The 26,368-nt window shown below is 42.1% G+C and overlaps 2 non-coding genes across 2 annotated transcripts; one reads left to right on the top strand and one right to left on the bottom strand.

The window, feature by feature from the left end:
- Positions 1-23,858: 23,858 nt before the first annotated feature.
- Positions 23,859-23,931, top strand: trnav-cac (transfer RNA valine (anticodon CAC)). Its single transcript has one exon. It is a non-coding gene; the product is annotated as a tRNA-Val (tRNA).
- Positions 23,932-24,547: 616 nt separating this feature from the next.
- Positions 24,548-24,619, bottom strand: trnad-guc (transfer RNA aspartic acid (anticodon GUC)). The gene has a single exon. It is a non-coding gene; the product is annotated as a tRNA-Asp (tRNA).
- Positions 24,620-26,368: the final 1,749 nt, after the last annotated feature.

A 26,368-nucleotide genomic window follows, 5' to 3' on the forward strand; every position in this document is an offset into this window, starting at 1 on the left:
ATTTTAATAGGGTGGAGAAAACCATCTTAAATTTAGGAAAGAGTATAAATAATTACAGATGAAGATCTGAAGAAATTCGCTGATGTATGTGATTATAAAATTTACTGTATACAGATGCAGCCATTCAAAACGAGCAGGCGATACCTCATTATTTTGCGGTGCGCTTGATGCAGCCTACCACGAGTTACCATAAATTCTCGTATAGTACCTCATAATACTACGTGGTACCTTAAGTAAAATAATAGTATCCGGAATTTCCGCAAGGTGGAGTTAATAAAGCTCAACCTCTCATGTTTGAGTTGTCGCCATCAAAGTCTTTAACGAAGATATTACTAATAGTATTAATAATGAATGACCTTGGACAAGCTGTAAACTCAAAGTATTGCCCTGGTCCACATTCTTTTTTTTGTTGACCGTCTTTGTAAAAGTAACACCACAGCATTTCGCAATCACTCATTTGTTTCCAATCATGCAAAGTACAGTAATCTTTGAGAATCTCCGATTCACCATGCCTTTCGCATCACATGCTCATAAAAGAGATTGATTTAGGAACATAAACATATTACTGTATGCAAACTGTACTGTATACAGTATGTATATTTAATGTCTTAACTGTGCCCGTTTAAGTATTGAATATTTATATGGAATTTTACCACTGAAGGGAAATCTTGGTAGCTGAGCATAAAAAGAATAGGAGCATACTGTAACGCGTGTGAAAGCCATAAACGATATTAATTTTGGAACATAAACATACAGTATATATTTGATTAAAAGGGAATATAATATTGAATAGCGTATTTAAAGAAATTAATAATGATATAATTATATTCATGTACCGCAACACAAGAATAGTACACGCTGTACAATGTCTGCTGATACTGTTTCTCTAGGGCTTTTTCAACACCTCATGTGACCTTGCCAGTGGTGCTGTGGGCTAGGTTATTGACTTATACATCTCATGTAGGGTGTTTGAATCCAGCTACAACCTTGACTTTTTTCTTAAACATTTCTTTGAAAAAATAAAATGGGGTTAGTGTAGGGTTACTGTTTTGATTTAAGGACGATCTGTCAAAGTGCAATGAAATACAATGTTGTTTTTATCCTGTAAAGCATTTTGAGAAGCCACCTTTAAAGGCGATATATAAAAGCGCCAATTCTTATGGAATGTGTTTTTCTTTCTTTTTTTTTCGGCATGGAATAAACCTATTACTTGATTCTTATGGATGCCCGGTTCCGCCGGGGATTCAAATTGTATTTAATTTTTTTTGTAATCGCGTATCTGAGGAAATAGCAGTATAACCTTGTTCATGCACAAACAGGGGGCATATTACATTATTAATTGGGGTGTCTCCTCTTGCCAGAAAGCTCTAAATTGCATTTTGAGTGCGGTTTTTGACTTTTTTTTAAATTGCAACCCATAAATAAAGCTGATACTGTTTAGACTTTTAATTATTTTAAACTGTATTACAGCAGCACAATGCAATGTAAATTGCAAAAATGCACTTGGAATCTGTCCAAGCCCTACTCTGTCAGGCATTTTCTTTTACTGTAAAGGACACAAAAACTCCCTTGCTTTTAACAGAGCGTTTCATAATTTCCAACTACGAAAATTATTTAAACTGCGACACTTATCATCCAACCTGAGCTCGAAACATCACAAGGATCCTCAAGAGCACAGCAAAGACTGTATTAAAAGTATACTAGTGACAAACTAGTATACTTTAGATCTTTTTTTTCTGAACCGGGGAAAATCGGATCATGTTTCTCTATAACAATAATAAAAAACATTATTTTACATATCACCTTTTATGAGATATCACCTTAAGGACAGTACATACAAGGGTTAATTGCACAATGAGCCGCGCCAAGAAATTTAAAATAGTCTTCTTTAGGTGTGAGGGTAGGAGTGGATCGCAGCAGGCATAATCAGCAAATTAGGAAAACAAAGAACAGGACAGGTTAGACGTCTATCCAGAGAGCGAGTGATCAGAAAAAGGAACTGCTGTTACGCCCAGGTTGTCGACGCAATTGTTTTAACTTGCTAATGCATCAGACACATTTCCTGGCGTATTGTTTTAAATAAAATAGGAGTCTTTCCCTGGTATAAGCTCATCGGTATGGTGTAAGTTTTATCTGTACCATACCATACAGTATATAGGTACAGAATTCAAGCTGCACTACTGTATCGCTTCGGTAAGGAGACAGACAATGGCCAAAATCACGAAGACTCTCTCACACCAAATAATGAAGATGAAAAGAAACGGGAAGTCAACACGGGACATTGTACAGCATTTGGCTTCGATGGACATCTTCGTTTGTGAAAGCACAGTGAGACGACATCATAAAGCGGAGAGGAGGCAAAGAGAATCTAAACCGAGGACGATTCAAAGGTAAATAACTTTCTAAAAATACCTTTCTTGCATGTAAATACAACTACGCACATTATTTTTAAAACTAACTGTTGATCTTTTTTTTTTTTCAAGTCCTATTGTGTGAGCTATCGACAAGCTGACTGATGAAAATGATGAGCTACCGGCGATGCAAGTCCAAAGACGGCTATGGGCTGACCTCGGTGCGACCATTAGCCCGACATCGATAAGAAGAGTACGCAGGAGGCTTGGATGGAGATACAGAAAAACCAACATGCCCCATGATAAGGCTAAAAACAAAGAGGAAAGACTCAAGCAAGCGCTCTAATGGATTGAACAGGGGGAGGCATTTCAGGATGTACTTTTCACCGACGAAACAGTGGCTCTGGAACAGTTTTCAACGATGGCATTTTGCAAAAAGGGGAGATATGTGTACAAGCCAAAGCCAAAACATCCACTGAAGGTTCACATCTGGGGGGGTATATCTAGAAGAGGCCCGGGACCACTTCTTATTTTCGAAGGAATTATGGACCGTGTATTCTTCGAGGAAGTCGTGGTCACACAGCATGCTGCCCCATATATCAGGGAGCAGTTTGGATCAAGGCACCGTCTCTTTCAAGACAACGATCCGAAACACACAGCAGCAAGGGTGAGGCTTATAGCAGAAGGAGTGAACTGGGTGAAAACTCCAGCCGAATCCCCAGATCTAAATCCGATAGAGATGGTTTGGCATTCGTTGAAAGACTACGTTCGGAAAACTGCTAAGCCCGTCACAAAGCAGGAACTGATCGATGCGATCTATAAATTCTGGGAGGAAGAACTGACCGAACAAAATTGTAAAAATTTTATTAACAGGCTGTTTTGTGTTCTTCCTAGGATTGTTGACCGGGGCGGGGGACATTCGGGAAAGTCTGAGAAAGACAGTCTCACGTTTGTGGACAGTCTGTCCACAAACAAAACATTCCTGTTAGACAAGAGGAATTGAAAAAAACAAATTTTGTCAAATATTTTTTTTGAATCCCCGGCGGAACACATTCCATAAGAATCAGCGATTTACTTTGCGCTTTACAACCCTTACTTCGTGCGACTGGAAAATAATTCGTGATCGGATCAACGAAATGCTTCGTAGAAGGAGGCGCTCTTTTCCTCTAGTCTAACAGTCTGTCCACAAACAAAACATTCCTGTTAGACAAGAGGAATTGGAAAAAAAAAACAATTTTGTCAATGGAAACCGGTGTGTGTGTCTCTCTCTGCTGGATGTCCCTCTCACTCTCTGCTGAATGAATAAAAGCATTTTATTAAAAACACGTTTGTGTTTGTCTGGTATTTACTTTGGTCCCTTTTAACTGTTTTTCGATCTACTGTATTGCTTTGAGATGCCACTTTTAAAGATGATATGTAAAATAAAGTTTTTTATTATTGTTATAGAGAAACATGATCAGATTTTCCCTGATTCAGAAAAAAAGATCTAAAGTGCTACACATAACTTTCTTAATTCGATGTATTTAAAGCAGTGAACTACTGCAGGTGTAACATAAAATTCAGAAATACAATCGAGAATAGTTTTGTGGTGTTTGTTTAGATGAAACGTTCCTAAAATGTATAACGTAACAAAATTAAAGACGATTAAAATCTGTAATCTTTCCACTTGTACTGTATGTCATCGGAAAGTTTCTGCTTTGTGTAAGGATGGTATCAAAAAGCAATCTTAAGTGGTGAGAAAGCTGTGCTCAATGTATTTAAGGGACTTAAAAGTAAAAGGAGATGCTTCATATTGCTTGAATAATTTTAAAAACTAAGTTATAAATGCAGACGCTCCCTCGGTACTAGTACTTTAGTAAAGTACTAAGTATTTATTTTAGTACTAAAAATAAGATACACTCTACAGACATTCACAACGACGACTGTCAGAAGATAGGACACAGTGGCTCAGGCACCCGCTGAATGGAAAAGGGGCACTTTAATGTTCTGTATGGCTAATACTAAAGCCAATACTAATATTCAATACTTTAATATTCTTTTCTGTATGTTTAACAATAGTGCGTACTGGCCTTATTCATCCCTGCTCCCGTTGTTAGGTGTTAATGTTTTGTTAAGTGTGAATTTGTACCTGTTTCCCTGAGGTCTGGCTTTTTTTCTGGAAAACCATAACTCTGGTCTTGTCCAGATTGACTGTCAGCGCCCAGGTCTGACAGTATTGGTCCAGCAGTGCCAGGTTCTGGCGCAGCCTCTGTTCTGTGGGCGACAGCGGGACCAGGTCGTCTGCAAAGAGCAGGAACTCGATTTCCATAATTAATGGAGATCAGTAAATCAAGGGACAAAACAACTATTGCGCCCGGGTCGTCAATGGGCTTTGACGTGCTAATGCGTTGGTTTAACAGTCCGGATGTGGCAAGCCTCTGTCTCCCGACTTTGGCAAAAGGCACCCGCCTTTCATTGGAAGACAATGAACATTCTAGCCGTACATGTGAATATAGCATAAATACACCAAGGGATTGAGTGAGCTCCCATTACAAAAAAAACTGCGAACCTGCACTACAGCGACCACAGTACAGTATGGAAACCAAGATCTTTTACGGGAAGAGATGGGGTGCTTCTGCCGCCCCGGCTTCCAAAGAGCGAAGGGTAAGCAAATACAGCAGACTTCATCTGAAATACGTGATTACAGCACATATTACAAGGTATTATTGCCGTTTTGAATTTTAAATTCAATTATAATTATTTGTTCAAGTTTCAATATTCCCCCAAAAATCTTTTGAGTAAGAGTAAACTTTCAGACACTGCGAAAAAATAATGAAAATCACTAGAAACCATTTCAGCCGTATCACCCTGCAACTCACAACCGGCAACCTACTGAAGCTAAGCAGGTGTGAGCCTGCTCAGTACCTGGATCCCAGACCTCCTGGGAAAAACTAAGGTTGCTGCTGGAAGAGGTGTTAGTGGGGCCAGCAGGGGGAGCTCACCCTGTGGTCCACGTGGGTTCTAATGCCCCAGTATAGTGATGGGGACACTATACTGTAAACAGGTGCCGTCCTTCAGATGAGACGTAAAACCGAGGTCCTGACTCTCTGTGGTCATTAAAAATCCCAGAGCGTTTCTCGAAAAGAGTAGAGGTGTAACCCCGGCGTCCTGGCCAAATTTCCCATTGGCCCTAACCAATCATGGCCTCCTAATAATCTCTATCTATGAATTGGCTTCATTACTCTCTGCTCTCCTCCCCACTAATAGCTGATGTGTGGTGAGCGTTCTGGCGCACTATGGCTGGCGTCGCATCATCCAGGTGGATGCTGCACATTGGTGGTGGTGGAGGGGAGACCCCAAAAGGGCTTTGAGTGGAGTGTCCAGAAAAGCGCTATATAAGTGTAAGCAATTATTATTATTAATTATTTGTTATCTTTTGCCAGAAACCAAACAAAGTTTGTATGAAAACAGTAAAAAAGTTCATCATAACACAACACAGTCCCTTTTATATATGATCACTACACAGTGTTAACATCAAAGTAGTAGTGCAAAGAATTCTAAATCAACAGTATGTCACCATGACATGATTTATTCCACTTTGCTGTAAGAAAGATCAAAGAAAACTGGCTTCTGTCAAATAGAGGTGTATCTAACATGATTCCTTATTAGGTTAACCAAATAGTACCATCTCTACAGTACCTTTCAGACAGGACACAGTACTAAAAGGATTCTAACCGAAACAATAAAACACAATCACATCATCGAAGTCCGAACCCCACTGACTTTCAATATCATACCGTGTATATCTCCAGGCTTGGAGACTCATCAAAAAAGAACAGCCTAGACACCAAAGTGATCCTTTTCTTCCAGTAAGATTATGGCATTTACAGGATGCTGTCTAGATCAATGAACAGCTTACGTTAATAATAGCGAGCAGGTAGCAGAGCATTTAGACACACAGCCCCTAAATTGTAGAAATATGTCAGACCTTATTAAGGATGCCCCATACCTACAAGCATATTTAACAATGCTGTAGTCTTCTACATCATCTCTGTAGTCTTATTGATCCTGAGTGATCTAATTCTTTAGGAGGTGCAGAAAGAGATATCAAGTGGGTAAGTAGACAACCACATTGCAATTGTTTTTTTCTGTGTCTAACCCATTTTTTTTTCTCCAGACCATGCCTGCCACTCTTCGGTGCCTTTGGTTGATATCGAGCTCTGTCCCCCATGACAAGGGATCCTCCTGGATTTCTGAAGCAAGGAACCCAGCCGATATGAGTCCCTATAAAACTCAAGATCCTGTACTGCTCAACCCAGTGGGTGGGACATACTCAACATTAACATCTAGCCTGACACAATACAGCAAATAGAATTCACCGTGTCAATCTGCATGGTAGTGCATGTAAACTGTTTCTAGTAACTACTTGTCTTACCTGGAGGGGAGGTCAACCATCAGGCCTTGGACCCCCAGAGATTTTTTTTTTCCTCCTTTGGAGTTTTTTGTTTTTCTCTCCTTCCCACCTGATGGTTACACAGTCTCATTATCAAGACTGCATACCACACCTTCATTGTGATTTGCTACAGATACAGCTTATTTAAAATTAGGACAACACTAAAAGAAAACATGTGAAATAAAAAGAATGTCAAATCTAAAATTTTCAGATGTTGTGATGAAGCTTTTGACTCATGAATAGCACCCCCCCCCCCATCCCAGTGTAATGCATGTTTAATGGTGCTGTATTGAAAAAATAATTTAAAAAAAGGTTTCACAACCCCAAGCAAGGTTGTATAAGGTGAGGGGGGCTGTCTGGTGTGTAAAACACTTGGTTGCAGCATTGTGGGTGCTGTAGTTTAAATGCTATTGGTTTGTGAACAGCATACCCCTATCCCAGCGCAGAATGCCACAATAATTAAAAGCATGAGAAAATGAGATTCAGAACGCAAAGCTGTGTTAGTCTTCTGTGTAAAAAAATCGGTTTTAACATCATTGGAGCTGTTTTAAATAACCTGCTGAGTAAAGAATATTTTTAATTTTCCCGGTGTCAGCACTATAGTGTATATATAGTTGACCCTTACCTGAATGAAAACAGGACATAAAGAAAGGGATTCAGAAATCAAACAAAGCTTTATTCCTGTGCATACAGTCTGGGTAATTGGAGACTGCGCTGTCCTGCTTCCTATGGTGATATACTGGTTTTTCACACAAAGCCGTATTTCTTGCATTGTGAACGTGTGTACACAGCAGTCCCCCGGGTTCCAGTTAGTGCCTAGTTACACATCAATGAAAAACCAGAGGTTTAAAAAGATAATTAGCTCACTAATAGTTTGATGTAGAGGGTGTGAAAAATTTCACAGGTCATGGTTTTTAAAATGCATTTGGTTTGAAGGCTTTCTGTGTTTCCACTGCTAAGATATGGACAAAATAATATTTGTGCCTGGTCAAAAAAATGGCTTAAAAATGACATAGTGAAGGCTGTGAAAACAGTCACAATGTAGTATGCACACAAAGCAAGTGTTTTCTTAACCCTAAGAGGTTTCGTGAAAATGCTACAGGTGTGCCAAAATCATTTTTGAACTTCAAGCTAACTTTACCCCGGCCAATGACAGTACCTACAGACTATTGATAGGTTTGCTGGCACTGTGGGTTTGTGGTTCCTGACAATGTGCACGCTGAGAAATGCGCACAGACTGGCTTTCTTCTCGGAATGAAAATGTTACCGCTTGTACCTCATGTCAACACAGTTTTAATCATTAGCACACTCATATATATCCTGAATCAAGAATGAATGTGCCCTGGAATCTGTTGTACCGCTTCAAACTGAAAGTCAGATATTTAGAGTCTTGGTAAAGACTTTTTACAGGAAGAGACATCGTGCTTCAGCTGCTCTGGCCTGCAAAGTGCGAAGGGAATTCATTTGAAATACCCAATTGTATTTCTTGCATTGTATTTGCATTGCATTGTATTTCAAAATCCAAGGTATTTTTGCTGTGCTAGAATGTAGAATGTATTATAAATGTTTTTTTCACAGCCTCTTCTTCAGGAAACCTCGCACACACTAAAAAATCTTCAAAGACTATAGGAACAGTAACAAAGAAAGCGGTAAGATGGATGAAAATAAAAGATTTTGACATCTCTTCCGCAACTGATGAATACTCCTGTGTGACGTTATTTCTTACATAGATTCTGTTATTTTGCCACAGGCTGTGGGTCTCTGTTTTCAGCCACTGGCCAGGGTGCCAGTCTGTAAAAAGAGCAAGAGCACCTGTTTGGAGTGTTTACGACAGCAGCGGGTCTCCAAACAGAACTTCATCTCCTGAAAAGTGCCCCTCCCTGCCACACAGGTTGCTGTGCCTGATGCAATGCATATCTTCACACAGCCCTCCACCCCCAGCAGAGCACACAGCGCCTCAGGACACTCCATCCTGTCCTCTCTGCTCACCACCACCCAGGAATTGGCTGATGCCATCCCCACTGTCTCTCTCCCCTCAGGAAGCACTATCTACACAGCAGAATTCACAGATGCAAATGCCATGTACAGTTCTCCCAGATGTCCACCTTTTGTCCATCAGTCAAGAGAAGGAGGGGGGGATTGAATGTGCAGTGTGTCGGCACAGAGGGCACAGTGACAAATCACCCCGAACAAAATACAATTTTAGAATACAAGCAGTTTGAAATTATTAGTTGTCACTTAACTTTGAACATGTTGTGATATTTAGAAATAGCAACAAATCAATATAATTTACTATTTTAGTTTTTCAAAGAAATGTTTTTGTTAAAGGAAAACTCATGCCAGGAGCTGGGTTCAAACAAAGCTATAGCTGAAAAGGGCAGGCAAAATGTTTAAGTAATCATGGGTGAATGAGACAAATTGATGCAGATGTTTAGAAAGAAAGTGGACTACAGTAATATTTTGAGCTTACAGCCTATTCAATGTTATTCATTACTAATCTTTCATATCACATTAAAATGAATGTTTTTTTTTTTAATGTAAGAGGCAATACACAATTTGTGTCCTCTATAACACTTCAGTGTACTGTTTAATCAGTTTAATGTTTAACAATGTAATACAAAGCTTAAACTTATTAAATTGTATATGCCATTTAGACTGTTAAATTCTGTAATTGACAAAAGATTGTCCCTCAGCATTGACAGGGATTCAAAACCAAGTGTTTTCTAGCAACAGCCCAAATGCTGCACATGAGAGCTTTCATAGCTCCACCTGGTGGTTTTACAAGATATTCCACCCTACTTCGATACATCATGCGGTATCCTGCAGTTCTTTGCAGAACGAGCACTGCGATTTACTGCAGCATACCTTGCACATTTTGAATGGTTGGATCTGTAGTTCTACTCAGTTTGGTGAATTCTTGATAAACCAAACTGGTGCCCTCCCTCTAATTCACCATTCCTCCCTTATGGTAGTGTATGCAGAGAAACCCATGTACAGATGCAGCCATTCAAAGTGCGCAGTACAGACACGTACTGGAGGTAATTGGCTACGGCGTTGCGCATCATGACGCGCGATGACGCAAAATACCGCGGTACGTGATTGGTTGACCGACAGGGGCACTCATGGTCCGTTGGTCGGTCGTAGAAAGATTTACAGTAAATGTCTTTACTGTGCCTGTTTTAGCATTGAATATTTATATGGAATTTTACCACTGAAGGGAAATCTTAGTACCTGAGCATAAAAAGAATAGGAGCATACTGTAACACGTGTGAAGGCCATAAACGATATTAATTTTGGAACATAAACATACAGTATATGGCTGGTCTCTGTACTTTAAATAAAAAATACACACCAGTATTTCATTTCTCCCTAAACATTTTAAGTTCGAAGTCTTTAACTAACGTGATACCGGAGTCAACAAGCATACTTTTAGAATTTGATTAAAAGGGAATATAATATGGAATCGCGTATCTAAAGAATTTAATAACGGTATGATTATATTTGTGTGCTGCGACAGGGCTGTGTAGGGCTGTTTCGCCTGCCTGTTCATGCGAGCTGTCTTGTAGCCTACTGGTCTAGGTGTGTGACTAACAATGCACAGGTTGTGTGTTTGAATCCAGCTGGTGCTGGACTTTTCTTTTAACAAACATTTCTTCGAAAAAATAGAATAGCGATATTATGGACAATCAATTGACTTTTATATTTCAAAATATCGCAACATGATCGATTCTAAGTCATTTTTGATAACAATGAATAGTCACCTTCTTCCCTTCTGGCAGCGGTTCCTGCTTCTATTGTGTGTGTGTGTGCAACAGAGTAAATTTTTATAGAGAAATGGAGGCTGGACAGTATGCGTTACAATATAAACATTTATATTGATTTAAATCGTGTTCTGATTTAAATCGCAAACGCGTGTTTAATTATGTGTTTTTTAATCATAATCAGGCTAATGCATTTCTACATTTTCTGTATGAACCAGCTTAGAGGTTCATACAGAAAGACAGCTTGTGTTTAAATTGAGTGTAAGGTAATTTATGCTTCTAAAGTCATGGTCAACATTTATTATTGTACTGTGCTGTAAACTTTTTCTGTGCATAGTCACATTATTTTATAGCGTTTTTATTGCGTTATTAAATCCAGTGGCGCTGTGTGTTAGTTTCCTGACTCCCATTATTTAAACTGCGACACTGATCATTCATCTCTAAATAAACTTTATTTTATATAGCGTTTTAAGCGAATAGGTAATTAGATTGCTCATAAACCTAATCGCTTTTTCTACATAAACAGCGTGATTGCTCTCTGAAAATGCTTTTCCTTTATTTTTAAAGTAGGCTCAGATTTCAACTATAGATCGTATTATTATAAACTTTCTTGGAAAAATGTATTTTATGTAAACCATGTTTGCTATTAATTCATTTAGGGCTAAAATACGTTCATTGTCTTCCAATCGAGTCGAGTTGACATTGGAAGCCTGCCACACCCGGACTGTTAAACCAACGCATTAGCACGTCAAAGCCCATTGAGCCAGTATTGGCTTTAGTATTCCCCCCTTCTCCCCTCAATTCAATTCAAGGTGTTTTATTTGCATGACAGATGGGTACAAGCAGTGTTGGGTATGTATATTGTAATGCTTACGGCAGACAGGCACTGTGTAAGAGCCGGCGCACCAGAGCAGCGCACCAAGGGAGCGTCTGCATTTATAACTTAGTTTTTAAAATTAGTCAAGCAATATGAAGCATCTCCTTTTACTTAGTGCCTGAGCATAAAAAGAATAGGAGCATACTGTAACGCATGTGAAGGCCATAAACGATATTAATTTTGGAACATAAACATACAGTATATGACTGGTCTCGGTACTTTAAAGAAAACATACACACCAGTATTCCATTTCTCCCTAAACATTTTAAGCATCGAAGTCTTTAACTAACGCGATACCGGAGTCAACAAGCATACTTTTACAATTTGATTAAAAGGGAATATAATATGGAATCGCGTATCTCAAGAAATTAATAATGATATAATTATATTCATGTTGCAAAAGAACTGCAATGGACATAAAAACTCCCTTGCTTTTAACAGAGCGTTCCATAATTTCTAACTACGAAAATGCCAGGTGAAAGGATTTGTAAACATATTTTGTTAAAGCAAGTCAGTTTTTTCCGCAACACATAAAATACATTTTTCCAAGAAAGTTTAGCCTTTGTCACTTATGAAACCACAAAATAAAGACATAAATATAGAAATCTTAAGATTTGTTTTATTTAATGTTGGTAGCAGGATGAACTGTCAGAGTGTATATTTTGTCGCAGAGTTGCTGCAAGATGTTAACAGTGAAAAAGGTATTTAGAAATGAGTTATTTCAAGATGAAAATTTTCAGAATAATTGCAAATCTAGAAGGATAGAGAAAGCACAGAAAACTGGCAGTTAGATTGATCAGATTAGTATGAAAAGTCATTTAGCAAAGGGAATGAGAAGAGTGACAAACTAGTATACTTTAGATCTTTTTTTCTGAACCAGGGAAAATCTGATCATGTTTCCCTATAACAATAATAAAAAACGTTATGTGATATATCACCATTAAAGGTGGCATCTCAAAGCAATACAGTAGATGTAAAAACAGATAAAAGGACCACAGATTACAAAGTAAATGCATATAAGAAAGACAAGCAGTTAGAGGTGCTACCAAAATTAGAAAATGAAGCAGATCCAGACACTAAGTCTTCTGAAAAGAAAGGTTCTGAGGTTAGATTTAAACTGGCCCTGGTGTGTGTGTGTTTGTGTCTGTCTGTCCTGTGATGGACTGGCGCTATGTCCAGGGTGTATTCTGCCTTGTGTCCGTTGCTTACTGGGATAGGCTCCAAATCCTCTGTACTGGATAAAGAGATTAGAAATGGATGGAAGTAAAGGCACTGTGTGGATGGAACTAAACACAGTGTTAGAAACCCACTATGAAATGGCAGCATCTCACTGAGAATAAAACATTTTATAGTGCTGGCTTAAGGAAACAGCCTTTCCACCTCTCTTGCACATCAGTATCCATACCTAGTTATTTAAACAAATTGCCTCTAATTATAAACATCTTAATATGCTGGCTCTGTGGATCTGCATCAGCTATGTTTGCCCATTCCTTCAATTCATGTGCATCCAACACACAACTACTGTTGTATTTATGAAAAAGAAACAAAACAAAAAACATACTAACAACTGTGCCATCCTACTCCTTAGTTAATACATTTTATTATTCACAAACAGTTAACATTGTTAGCAAAATATTTTGAATTATATTTAACCCTATTTTTTCTTTAGTTTTGTATTTAACTTATTATATGATAGTCAGACTTAATGTATATTTGAACAATGAAAATATATTTTTACAAGATTTTACATTAAGCACTTAAAATTAATATGGTTAATAATAGTAAACTGTAACATGCTGTAACAAGATCGGTTAAACTGCAAAGAAAATGCTTTCAGAGAAAATGTTTCAGGTGTGAAGAACATAGATCTCCAATGCGATTTCAACCAAACCTGTTCCCACACACCCTGCCCCCACTACCATTAGAATATACACAAAGCACTCAAATCTTTCGAGCTAATGATCAGGTGACCCGAGAGAGAGCGAGAGAAACACCAAGGGGTGCGGAACCAGGGAACTATTTACATGGAAAACGGGCGATCTCCCCAGACTGTCCGCCCGTTTCACTGTTACCTGGATACCTCTTTATTTAGAACTCACTAACGCTGGTTTTTAGCTTAGAAGGATTCAAGTAGGGTTTTAGATGAAAGGCAGCGACCTTAATCAAGCCCAAATCATAATTGAACCCATTCAGAGCCTACATTACATTTTAGCGTTTCATTCTGAGCAGAAGACCCTCACACCTGAAGAAGGGGGAGGTGTTTTTCGCTGGAAATCTCGCCTGCTTCTACTTTACAACCGGAGTGCTGGCTGTGACGAATTAAACCCGTTTTACAGGTTTCAATCACAGACCATGTGACATGGGAGTCAGGAAACTAACACACAGCGCCACCGGATTTGATAACGCTATAAAAACGCTATAAAATAATGTGACTAGGCACAGAACAAGTTTACAGCACAGTACAATAATAAATGCTGACCATGACTTTAGAAGCATAAATTGCCTTACACTCAATTTAAACACAAGCTGTCTTTAGCCCGCTAAGCTGGTTCATACAGAAATGTAGAGATCCAGGCTCAGAACACACAGCTTCATTAGCAAATACATATGCAGGACAACTAGAGAAGACGTTTTACAGAGGATGGATTTTAGAAACATCCCATCAGTGACATCACTGGAGTCAACTCCTAGGTACTTCAGTGATGGATAGTTTCACAAGAATCAGACAAAGGTTTAAGCATTGCTTGTTCTAGATAAAACTGCAAAAAAAAAAAAAAACAACCCACAAAAAAAAAAAAAAAACTTCTTTGCGGCTCTGTTTGCCCAAATCATATATTCACAACGTGAAATCTAGAAAATAATATTACGTAACCAAAATCCACAATATGGAAACAGAACCTGTATAACTGTTCATAGACATTTTTTCAAGACGAACTACAGCATTTAAAAAATGACTTGTATGTACTTGATATCTTTAATCAATCCACGGGTCCCAGCACAAAACGAAACTAAAACGCATACCGTTTCGCGCTTCTTATTAGTTGCTCAAAAGTAATTTGACCGTATGAAATGTATAATATAAACCTAGAAACGTATACGTGAGCAGTACTTAAGCACTGTAGTATCGGTGTTAAGACATACCTCTCAAATACTGTAAATCAAGTTAAAAATATCTCAAGACCGATTCTGGTCATAATGAAACCATGTTTCGTGTATGTTTTCTTAGTACCGAGTACCGAGACCAGCCATATACTGTATGTTTATGGCCTTCACACGCGTTGCAGTATGCTCCTATTCTTTTTATGCTCAGCTACTAAGATTTCCCTTCAGTGGTAAAATTAGATATGAATATTCAATATTAAACGGGCACAGTTAAGACATTAAATATACATATACATACTGTATACAGTACAGTTTGCATACGGTAATATGTTTATGTTACGCGATTAAAAAATAAATAGATAAAAATGAAAAGCCCAGCACCAGCTGGATTCAAACACACAACCTGCCAGTTGGTAGTCACACACCTAGACCAGTAGGCTACAAGACAGCTCGCATGAACAGGGAGGCGAAACAGCCCTACACAGCCCTGTCGCTGCACACGAATTCTTTAGATACGCGATTCCATATTATATTAGCAGAAAAGCTTAAAACTACCACTTTTTCACACGCTATTTCACATGCTAGTTAAATACTTCGATGCTTAAAATCGTTAGGGAGAAATGGAATACCGGTGTGTATTTTTCCTTTAAAGTGCCGATTCCTGGAATCTGACTGGCTGACACCCCTCTGAAGTGGTTCCATGAAATCTGGTATACAGAAAAGAAAGCGTTGATAAATACAAGTGTCTTTTAATACACTCTTTGCTGTGCTCTTGAGGATCCTTGTGATATTTTAAGCTCTAGTTGAATGATAGGTGTCGCATTTTAAATCATTTTCGTAGTTAGAAATTATGAAACGCCCTGTTAAAAGCAAGGAAGTTTTTATGCCCGTTGAAGTAAAATAAAATGCCTGACAAAGTATGGCTTGGACAGATTCCAAGTGCTTGTACAAATGTGCTAAAGAAATTATACTTTGAGTATACAACTTGTCCAAAGTCATCCATTATTAATACTATTAGTAATATCTTCAGTAAAGGCTTTGATGCATAAATATTTCTGATAAAGGTAGGTTGTGTACTTTTGTCGAACTGAGCAATCTTGCTTTCATAAAATATACCAACATTTTAATGATTGATGATTAACATGCTGTAATACACAGTTCAAAATTAAAGGCTCAAATGCTGTACATGAGAGGTTAAGCTCCCCCTGGTGGTTTTACAAGGCGACGCCGGATAGTTAGCCACGTGACACACGTGAACTGCGTGATACCGCGACACGCCCACCGGGGTATGCCGCGAAATACCTCACCCATTTTGAATGGCTGCATCTGTATATAAACCCATAGGGTCAAATGCAATGGACTTCCTGAGTTAAAACACAGCCACGTACTAAGTTAGTATGGTACATTCTGGAGATCATCTCCCGCTCTGAGTTCAATTGTGGCAAAAAACATGTGGAACAAAGTTGGAGCTCAGCTCAACTTGTGCTTAATCCGGTTCCAAGGGCTCGGCGTTGTTGTACTAATTAGCCCGAACTGCAGGGGACTGTACATCGGAACACTTCTGACTAGTAGAATAATATGTAGGCCACATTAATATACAATTACTTTTCTGTTTCTCGTTTATATTCAAACTAAATTTCCTGACAAATCAGTTAGTTTTTAATTTAAGAATTGCATTTAGATGACAATTCACCTGATGAGGTGACATAGTTATTAATGGGATACCCAATTATATTTAGTCATGAAACAAATGAGAACCACAGCTTTGCATTTGAAATTAAACACTACTGTATTATTGCAACATTAATTTTGTTTAATACTCCAGATGAATAAGCAGACATCATTATAGCTAAATCATTACAAAAGACACCGACTAATAATCAGTAAAGTTAAGTTTTATTTTTAACAGAACTGGAAATTAGACTAATAAAAATACTTGAGCAAAAAACAAAAAACAAACAACAAAACAATTGTTCCTCTGACCTTCTAAGCATTTTTTTAAAGGCAATACATTTCTTTAGCAGGGTGTGCCTTGTGCTTACTTTTCAGAACTTTGATTTTCTCTCTCTCTCCTGTGTCAGTTCAGATTAAGCTCTTTAATCAGTTCCAACATCTTCCTTTTGAAGGGGGGAAGTGCTTGCTGGCGTGTTGTTTTGCTAAGTCTTGCTTATCCTTTATGACGGTATCTAACACCTGCGCACAATCCAACAACATTACAAGACCAGCACTATAACAGGAGTCATAAAAACACAAGAAGCCACATTGAACAAGCTTTCAGAATTGTAAAACAATGCTTTGCTTGTCTGTCATTTGGTTTGCATACCAGTCCATCAAGAGCTAGCACAACCCTGGCTGTTTTAACACAGTCATTGGATCACAGCCACAGGACAGAAAAGGGACTGTTAACCATCATAAATCACTTAAGATGCTGAGTTTTTTCCTTTAACATGCTTGGGTGCCACCTATTTCCTCCTCATCCCTGCTTTCCTCTGATAACCACAAATACGGAGACTCATCACTAAAATATTTAACAAATCTATCCAGTTGACTCCTCGATTTTATAGAACAAATTAAAGCCTCACACTACATTTATATAAATAATAGTTTAAGTTCTGTTCTCTTCACTCCCTAGCACCTTAAACTTCACAGCTACTAGTAATGATTAACATTCAACATAATTAGTAAATGTCACTTTTGTAAATACACACAATCAACTTCATTATGAATAAATGTTACAATGTTTTCAAGCAGATGCATAAATTCAGTACGTGGTAACTATTATTTCCACTATATTCTGGAGCCTTCTAATGCAATTCATCGTTACACCAAGTATGGTATTAAGTTGCTCAAGCCATATTAAGAGGTGGTTTAAAATAATTCACTAGTTTAGTCACTTCTAGAGGGCAACAACTATTACTCTGTGTTCGTTGCAATTGAGAACAGGTTTAGTACAGTGCTGTGGACTAAGCACAGCAGCAACGTTCGTTGCAATTGGACTTAAAGTGGAGCACAACTTCAGACCACAGCTGCGTACTAAACACGGGTTGAACGCCTGTTAGTACTTCACTTTCAGTTTGTTGCAATTAACCCCTAGACTTTGCACTACGAAGGTGTAAATCAAGCTCAAGCAGAGACAACCCATTAATGGCTTTCATAACTTCCATTAGTCTCCACCTCTGTCTTCCCTAACTCATTCTTGATCTTCCTAAACTTGGCGTTTAACTGAAATTCAGCCCAATGATACTGTTTAGTCTGAGAAAAAAAAAATAATAAGCGCTATTCCTGACAGCCTGAAAAGAAACACAGATTCCTATAGCCTCAACTGAGCAAAAGAGTCAGTTTCTGCACCTTCTGAAGTATTATTTAAAAAAAAAACTCCAGCACTGGCTGAAGAGGCTGTGGGTGTCCGGGCTCAGCGGTTATATAGGACAGGACTCAGCGCGCAGCAGGTGTGACTCATTGCTCTGCGCTGCCCATGCGGAATGCGCGTCTCCTCCCTCCACACGCCACCGCCTCGCTAAACCGCCTTCATACTCCCCAGCAGCAATAACATCTCCATTTAATACATTTATTCTTCCCTCTTAACCCAGAAAACTGCTGGGACGTTTCTGTGAACCGGTAAAGCTCTCTCTGTTGGTGGTCACACGTAGAAACAATGCACGAGCTAAAAGCAGGAGGTCAAGCACTCCTCCCTCACTGTATATCTGGGTCCAGACTTCCGAAAACTCCTAAAAGTGAATTTCCAGAACGCCATATTAAAGTCTCCCACCCGTTCGTTTCAAATGCATCAATTAGATGAGTTCGGGTTCTTTTCTGATGTATTTTAATAGTTTGGCACTGTGCCTTGTTAAATATGTTACAAGCAAAGTTTATCAACTTCATGCGAGGTTTTGCGTGGATACAAAAACATTATATGATATCTATAACACACGTGAAGAGTGAATCTGAATTAATCAGAATGCTTTGCTGCACCAGAATTGTTATTTACGTATTTTAAAAATACATCTGGTGCATCTGAAGACAGAATAAAACCCAGAACTGTAAAAGGACGACAGACCATTAAACTGTCTGATGATATTGCTGCATGGGGCGCAAGATCACAATAGAACACGTTATTGTAAAAAATGTTAACATTCGTGAATTAGTATTTTTTTTATTATACCAAATGTCCGTTAAAAAAATGAATTATGTTTTTCAGACCATAAACACTATTATATGGAAAAAAAGCATTTACTATATATCCATTTAACTTGCTTTTTTAAAAAAAACATTACAATACGGTAGATGAAAATTGGTGTTCAACGCTCTTGTATTAAATATACTCTACCAGCCTTTTAAGTCATGTGTCAGAAATAAAGTGTATAAAATTCGCTAAATCAAACAAAACACAAGAGCTACGAAAAAGAAAAAAATGTGTTTATCCTGCAATTTTATCTTGCTGAAACGTTTTTTTTTCCTGTGGCACTAACGGGCTAACGGTTAGGATTCCTGGTTTCCTGATTACAAAGAAATGTGTCTCTCTTGTCTTACGGTGTCCAAATGATCAGTTCAGTGTAGAAAAGAGCAGCGTAAAACACCGGGGTAAAGTTAGCTGGAAGTTCGAAAACGATTTTGCCACGCCTTAAGCGTTTACACGAAACCTCTTAGAATCGCGAGAATAGTTGCTTTGTGCATAAAATACATTGTGAATGCTTTCTCAGCCTTTACTTTTTCGTTTATATTACATTTTTTGGACCAAGCACGAATATTCTTTTGTCCATATCTTCGCAACGGAAGCACAGAACGCCTTCAAACCAAATGCATTTTAAAGACCACGACGCGCTGCGACATCCACTGTGCAGATCCCGCCACACTCAGAGGTGAGTGGGTCTGTTCGATCACAGCGCTAGGCGAATCCCCAAACAGTGTGGGTGACAATATCATCAGACAGTTTAATGGTCATATCAAAGTATCAGTGAGCTAATTATCTTTTTTTAAACCTCCGGTTTTTCATCGATGCGTAATTACGCACTAACTGGAACCCGGGGGACCGCTGTATACACAAGTTCACAACACGAGAAATACTGTTCAATACGGCTTCATGCGAAAAACCCATATATGACCATAGGAAGCATAACAGCGCAGTCTTACTCAGACTGTAAGCACGGGAATAAAGCTTTGTCTGAATTCTGAAACCCTTCCTTTACGTCCTGTTTTCATTCAGGTAAGAGTCAACTATATGCACAATACTACAGACAGCAGGAAGATTAAAATATTCTTTACTCAGCAGCTTATTAAAAACAGCTCCCATGATGTTCAAACCGATTTTTTACACAGAACACTGACACAGCTTTGCATTCTGAATCTATTTTTCTCATGCTTTTATTTAATATGGCACAATGCACTGGGATAGGGGTATTCTGTTCACAAACCAATAGCATTTAAACCACAGGACCCACAATGCTGCAAGTAAGTGTTTTACACCCTAAGCAGAGAGCGATGTCTTCCTCGTTAGTATAGTGGCAAGTATCCCCACCTGTCACGCGGGAGACCAGGGTACATCAGGACGCGCATTGAAGTGAAAGCAGGATGCGCTGCGACATCCACTGTGCAGATCCCGCCACACTCAGAGGTGAGTGGGTCTGTTCAATCGCAGCGCTAGGCGAATCCCCAAACAGTGTGGGTGGCAACAAACGAAACGGGCCTGTTTCCGCCGGGTTTCGATCCGGGGAAATCGGGCCCAGTAGTCGCGGGATCTGTACAGTGCATGTCGCAGCGCTTCAATGTGCTTCCTGATGTCCTACCCCGAGTGCAGAAAAGACAGCATCCACAGCAACAACAGCTCAGGTCTCTGCACAGGAGCTAAGCTGCCCTCATCTCCTCTGCTCTGCGGCTCCTGCGGAGCGGAGTCCTGCCTGGAGCCGTGTTTGCAGGCGGCGGCTCCCCGCGCCCTGTCTGTGCGTCGTGTCCAAGAGCTCCTGGGAGGAAGAGAGAGCCCTCCCACTCGGGGGCTTTTCCACGGTCTGTGTGAGGAGGGGCGGGTGTGTCCAGTAGCTTATCGAGCGGAAGCCTGGGGCGGCTGTTGTGGGAAATCCTTCATCCAAGGAGCAGGACAGTCTTTGTGGATTCAGTTGTTTTATTAAGCTCAATAATGACATCAACGCGCGTTGGGTCTGCCCCGCAGGACAGACAGCACTGCAAGGGTTTCCCAGCTCTTATATACAATATGATCTCAGGAAGATGTTTTGTTTCACTGCTTCATGTGTATTCGTCTTGCCCTTTGATATGTAGCATGAGTTGACCAGTTGGTCCTGTCTCAAGTCCTGTCCTTTGTTATGTAGCTGTCCTTTGATATGTGTAGATCAGCTAAGTCCTGTCCCAAGTCCTGTCCTTTGATGTGTAGCTGTCTTTGTTGGAGCTGCTTAAGATATGTTAAGGCAGCCGATACATTACACAATGTGCTTGAATTAAATTGTTGTGTTGAATACAGATAAATTATATATATATATTTTTCATCAATAATATATATATATTGTAACGCTTACGGCCGACAGGCGCTGTGTAAGAGCCGGCGTACCAGAGCGGGTGACGTCACCGCCCTTCCCTGTGATAGCAGGACCACAGCTACTGGGCTGTGGAGAGATCTCTCTTTGGCTCACGGGGCTAGGTCACTGCAGAGAGACGCGGAAGTCCCGGGTTCGAGCCCCGGAGGGTGCAGGGGCCGACCAGATGCGGCAAGGGCGCCCGCCTGAGCCCCCGTTGCGTTACATTGGTGTCAGAAGTGGGGCGGGATAGCCCTTCGCCGGGGACGGCGATTTAAGCGGGGGACAGTGTAACGCTTACGGCCGACAGGCGCTGTGTAAGAGCCGGCGTACCAGAGCGGGTGACGTCACCGCCCTTCCCTGTGATAGCAGGACCACAGCTACTGGGCTGTAGAGAGATCTCTCTTTAGCTCACGGGGCTAGGTCGCTGCAGAGAGACGCGGAAGTCCCGGGTTCGAGCCTCCAGTCGGGATGGGGCCGACCAGATGCGGCAAGGGCGCCCGCCTGAGCCCCCGTTGCGTTGCATTGGTGTCAGAAGCGGGGCGGGATAGCCCTTCGCCGGGGACGGCGATTTAAGCGGGGGAGAGTGTAACGCTTACGGCCGACAGGCGCTGTGTAAGAGCCGGCGTACCAGAGCGGGTGACGTCACCGCCCTTCCCTGTGATAGCAGGACCACAGCTACTGGGCTGTGGAGAGATCTCTCTTTGGCTCACGGGGCTAGGTCACTGCAGAGAGACGCGGAAGTCCCGGGTTCGAGCCCCGGAGGGTGCAGGGGCCGACCAGATGCGGCAAGGGCGCCCGCCTGAGCCCCCGTTGCGTTACAATATGTATGTTTTATGTTCTACTTCACGGCAGAGAGCTGTGATCGTGCAGACCTTGAGGTGCCACCTCTTTGTCTGCTTTCCCGCCCCCCCTCCGCCCAAGCTCTGCACCAAAGTAGCCCGGCAACCCCTCACACCTGCACGTGTCACAACCTAAGGTGTGGTCATGAGACACCCATGGGGTGTCGTTCTGTTCTTGCTAATTGTTTCCTGCCCGTCACAGGCAGGAGTCCATGCGAGGAAGATGCGCTGGACAGAGCTCAGAGGGCGCAGCTGGGTGGCTTTCCTTCTGAGTGACGTTCCTGCAACACTCTCCCGCTACTCTTGATGCGCTCACGCCACAACACAGGAAGGCTGGAGCAGGTGGCTGTGGGCTTTGCGCACCGCCGAAATAGCTCAGTTGGGAGAGTGTTAGACTGAAGATTTAAAGGTCCCGGGTTTCAGTGTTTTGTTTCATTGAGCCCTCTGTTCCTCTCTGCAGCGCCCCCTTCCTAAAGTGACGCTTCCCTTTCTCAGCCTGATATGCAAGCGAGACACCAGCAGCAATCCCTGCAGGTTTTTGTAGTGTAGCGGCTGTCACGTCAACTTAACACCTGAAAAGTCCCTGGTTCGAGACTGGGTGGAAACAGCCTCTTCTTGCACGCTCCTGTACTTCACAGAGGTCTTGAGCGACCGGTCATTTGTTGCCAATGTATTTCCGGTGCCTTCATGCACTCTTGTACCAAACGCACGTCCCTTCTGTACGCGGAGTCGATCATTTGCAATTGGGCTGTGCCGACAGACCAGGACGAGCTCTGTCGGCTGAAAAGCAGCGCAGGACCTGCAAGAACAACAGAAAGATTAGCATCCAGCGGGGGCCTCTTAGTGAGCCCAAGATCTCATCAAGAATCGGTTCCAGCAACAGGGCTGGGCGCATTGTTCCATTCTCCGACCACTCTCGGTGTAAACAAGTCCCTCCTGGTCTCTGCTTGAAATCCACTTTCCTGCGTTTGCTTTGGTGTAACTGGCTTCCCCTGCATGGGCGAATGTGAAGATCCTTAGTAAGTCATTGAAGAAAACCGAGAAGAGGTCGGAGTGGCCTCTGTCGTTCATCAACGATCCAGTCAGGCAGTACTCCTCTGTAAAGCGCCGTTCGTTCACATCGATTGGCTTTTTTTTGCCTTCATTCGTGCAAGTAGTAAAAGCAGACGCCCCTATTCTGCCGTGACAAGGATTCGAACCGGGGTTGTTGCGGCCACAACGCAAAATACTGACCACTATACGATCACGGCGAGTTACCGATACACACGTGGTAGGGCGGAAAAGGCTGTGCTTCTCTTCGTGTGACATAATTCGGAAAAGTCCTGACGTTGCATTTCAACTGAGCCCCGGTATACATCGACCCTTCGACACTCTGAGTGACAACTCTCTTGCGTGTTTTCTCATATTTATGTAGTTTGCTTGCATGATGCCGGGAACAGCGTGGCTGTTTGCTCCCATGTGGTCTAGTGATTAAGGTTCCTGGTTTTCACCCAGGCGGCCCGGGTTCGACTCCCTGTATGGGAACGTGTCAGTTTTGCCTCCTGCTTTCCAAAAGATCAGCACCGTGTACGAAGGAGCAGCATTAAAACTACTCGAACGTGCAAAACGTGCGAGAAGAGAGCTTGTTTCCAACCGAAACTTCTCGCGTGTGAGACGAGCTGATCATCGCTGCAGGAGGTGGGAGGGTTACTCTGGTAGACAGGACTGACCTTCAGCAATAGGATTTATACTCTCCAAGATGATATTTGCACTTTCTGGAGAGGCGATTTTCTCCACTTCAGTAGCCCGATTTCGTCGATTGCGTGGAGAGGGCTGTAGAATGTGGCACCGCCTTTCCTGCTCCGTGCATGACAGGCGTGCTGGTCTCTGGAGAGAGAGCACGGTCCATCAGCGCACTCCAATAAAGGTACTGGAAGCAGCTGAATCACATTGGCGAAGCTCAGCACTGGGCTGCTGGGCATGTCTTACCACCGTTTCCGTAGTGTAGTGGTTATCACGTTCGCCTCACACGCGAAAGGTCCCCGGTTTGAAACCGGGCGGAAACAGACTTCTTTTGTCGCCAGGCACAAAAGGGGATTGGGGATTCGCCTAGCGCTGTGATCGAACAGACCCACTCACCTCTTAGTGTGGCGGGATCTGCACAGTGCATGTCGCAGCGCATCCTGCTTTCACTTCAATGCGTGTCCTGATGTACCCCGGTCTCCCGCGTGACAGGTGGGGACAGGTGACAGGTCCTATACTAACGAGGAAGACATCGCTCTCTCCGACCCCCGGCATCGTGTCCCGACCCAGCGTGCTGGAAGCCGACGCGTGCTGTGATTCCTTTACGGAGCAGAAATGACAACCGAGGAGCCGAGAGATCATTTCAGCATTTCGCGTCTGAACGGAAAACACAAACGACCAACTCGGAATGACTTGCCTTTGACGCTTCTCAAAGCGTTCTTTGTGCATCGAATAGACCCACTCACCTCTTAGTGTGGCGGGATCTGCACAGTGCATGTCGCAGCGCTTCTTGCTTTCACTTCAATGTGCTTCCTGATGTCGAGTCGTGTGCCGTGCGGAGGCTCTGAAAGCGAGAGCAATGAAAAGATGCACGACGCTGTGAAAGAAAACAGAGAAGTGAAAGGCAGTCATTTCTCTAAGGAGGTGAAAGAAAAGCTACTCCCCGTCGGGGAATCGAACCCCGGTCTCCCGCGTGACAGGCGGGGATACTTGCCACTATACTAACGAGGAAGACATCACACTCTCTGACCCCCGGCATCGTGTCCCGACACACCGTGCTGGGATTCCTTTACGGAGCAGAAATGACAACCGAGGAGCCGAAAGATCATTTCAGCATGTCGCGTCTGAACGGAAAACACAAACGACTAACTCGGAATGACTTGCCTTTGACGCTTATCAAAGCGTTCTTTGTGCACGACGACTGCGCCGCTTAGCAGATACAAATGGGTTGTACAACTTTGAACTAGCAAATGGAAGAGGGCTGAAGTAAGAGACAAGATGTAAAAAGGGTTAACTTAAGTCAGTTCTGCCTGAAAATTAGACTTCTAAGCAACAGGGGTTTATGGCAGGAAAGGGGGTTAACTGATAAGGATTCCAGATGTGAGGGGGCATAATCTTAAACTGACCATTTGGCCAGGGTCTCTTAACTGGCCAAATACCATGACCCCCCTTACCATAACACAGAATGACGTCTGAAGCAGCAAGGAAGGACTATATAACCTAAAAGTTTGTACCGGCACATCGAACAATACTTCGGTTTTGTTGTTTCTTGCTTGAAACAAGACTTCGGCTTTATTGTTCCTTGCATGCAATACACTCATCTGTTTTACTTCATCTCGGGATCCAGAACCTTATTCCTTCTGTTACAACAAATTTGGCGTAGTCGGCGGATGCTCCAGAAGGCGCAGAACTTCCCATCCGCAGGAGAGACAGTCAGCGCTCACATTACTAAGAGGTAAGGACTCCTCTTTTTTTAAAAAAAAAGTCCCGACTCTCTCTGATCGATTGGGAAATCTCTGCTCCCTGCGAGAATTGCCTGAGATGACGGAGTAAACGTGAGTTCCTGAATTCCTCTGGCCCGGGGAAGACACCGGTGTATGTAATGGGTGGTTTGCTGTAAGCCCAAAATTTGGTCTGGCAGGCGGTCTGCGGTATTGTGTACAGGGGTTCGAAGCTGGTGTAGGCGTCCCACACTGACAGATTGAAGAAACTGAGTCTCTTTAGTCTGAAGGGAGTGTCTCACACTGACAGGCCGGAGGAACTGAGTCTCTTTAGTCTGAAGGGAGTGTCTCACACTGACAAATTGAAGAAACTGAGTCTCTTTAGTCTGAAGGGAGTGTCTCACACTGACAGGCCGGAGGAACTGAGTCTCTTTAGTCTGAAGGGAGTGAACCCAGGTGCCCTGTGCTGAGCCAGGATCAGGGTGGAGTGGCGATTGCCATGATCCGGCGAGCACAAAGCTTCATCAGCTGCCCTTTGCCACAGGAGGTAAGAGGATGTCCAGTGATGACGTGCTTCCCTGTCCGTTGTGGCAGTGAACAGGTCCTGGTTACAGGATCTCTAAAAAAGGAAATAAAGACTGAAATCAGATCCGACCCACCATGCTGCCACGGCGACAGTGCACTGCCCAGTGAAAGTGGCAGCCTGTCCCTGGACTGTGGGTGGAAACTGGAGCACCTGGAGGAAACCCCCACAGACCAGGGAGAGAACATGCAAACTCCACACAGACAGCACCCACACCCCAGGTCCAGCACTGTGAAGCATGCTCGACGATGCGGAAGGGCTTTTACAAATGAGTGTGTAACTCACATTGGTGCCCAGGATGGCCTGCTACCGGAACGCAACCTAATTTTCTTAATACAGTTTGTTCGAAGCGGTTCGCAGGAGCTGGAGGTGAGGACTGAGCTGGGGTCAAGGGTGCGAGAGTGACTGCTGACGTCGTGTGTGTGTGTGTGTGTGTCAGGTTTGTGTATTTGTGTA

This window comes from Lepisosteus oculatus, chromosome 14, assembly GCF_040954835.1.
Source record: "Lepisosteus oculatus isolate fLepOcu1 chromosome 14, fLepOcu1.hap2, whole genome shotgun sequence".
Classification (NCBI taxonomy): Eukaryota; Metazoa; Chordata; class Actinopteri; order Semionotiformes; family Lepisosteidae; genus Lepisosteus; species Lepisosteus oculatus.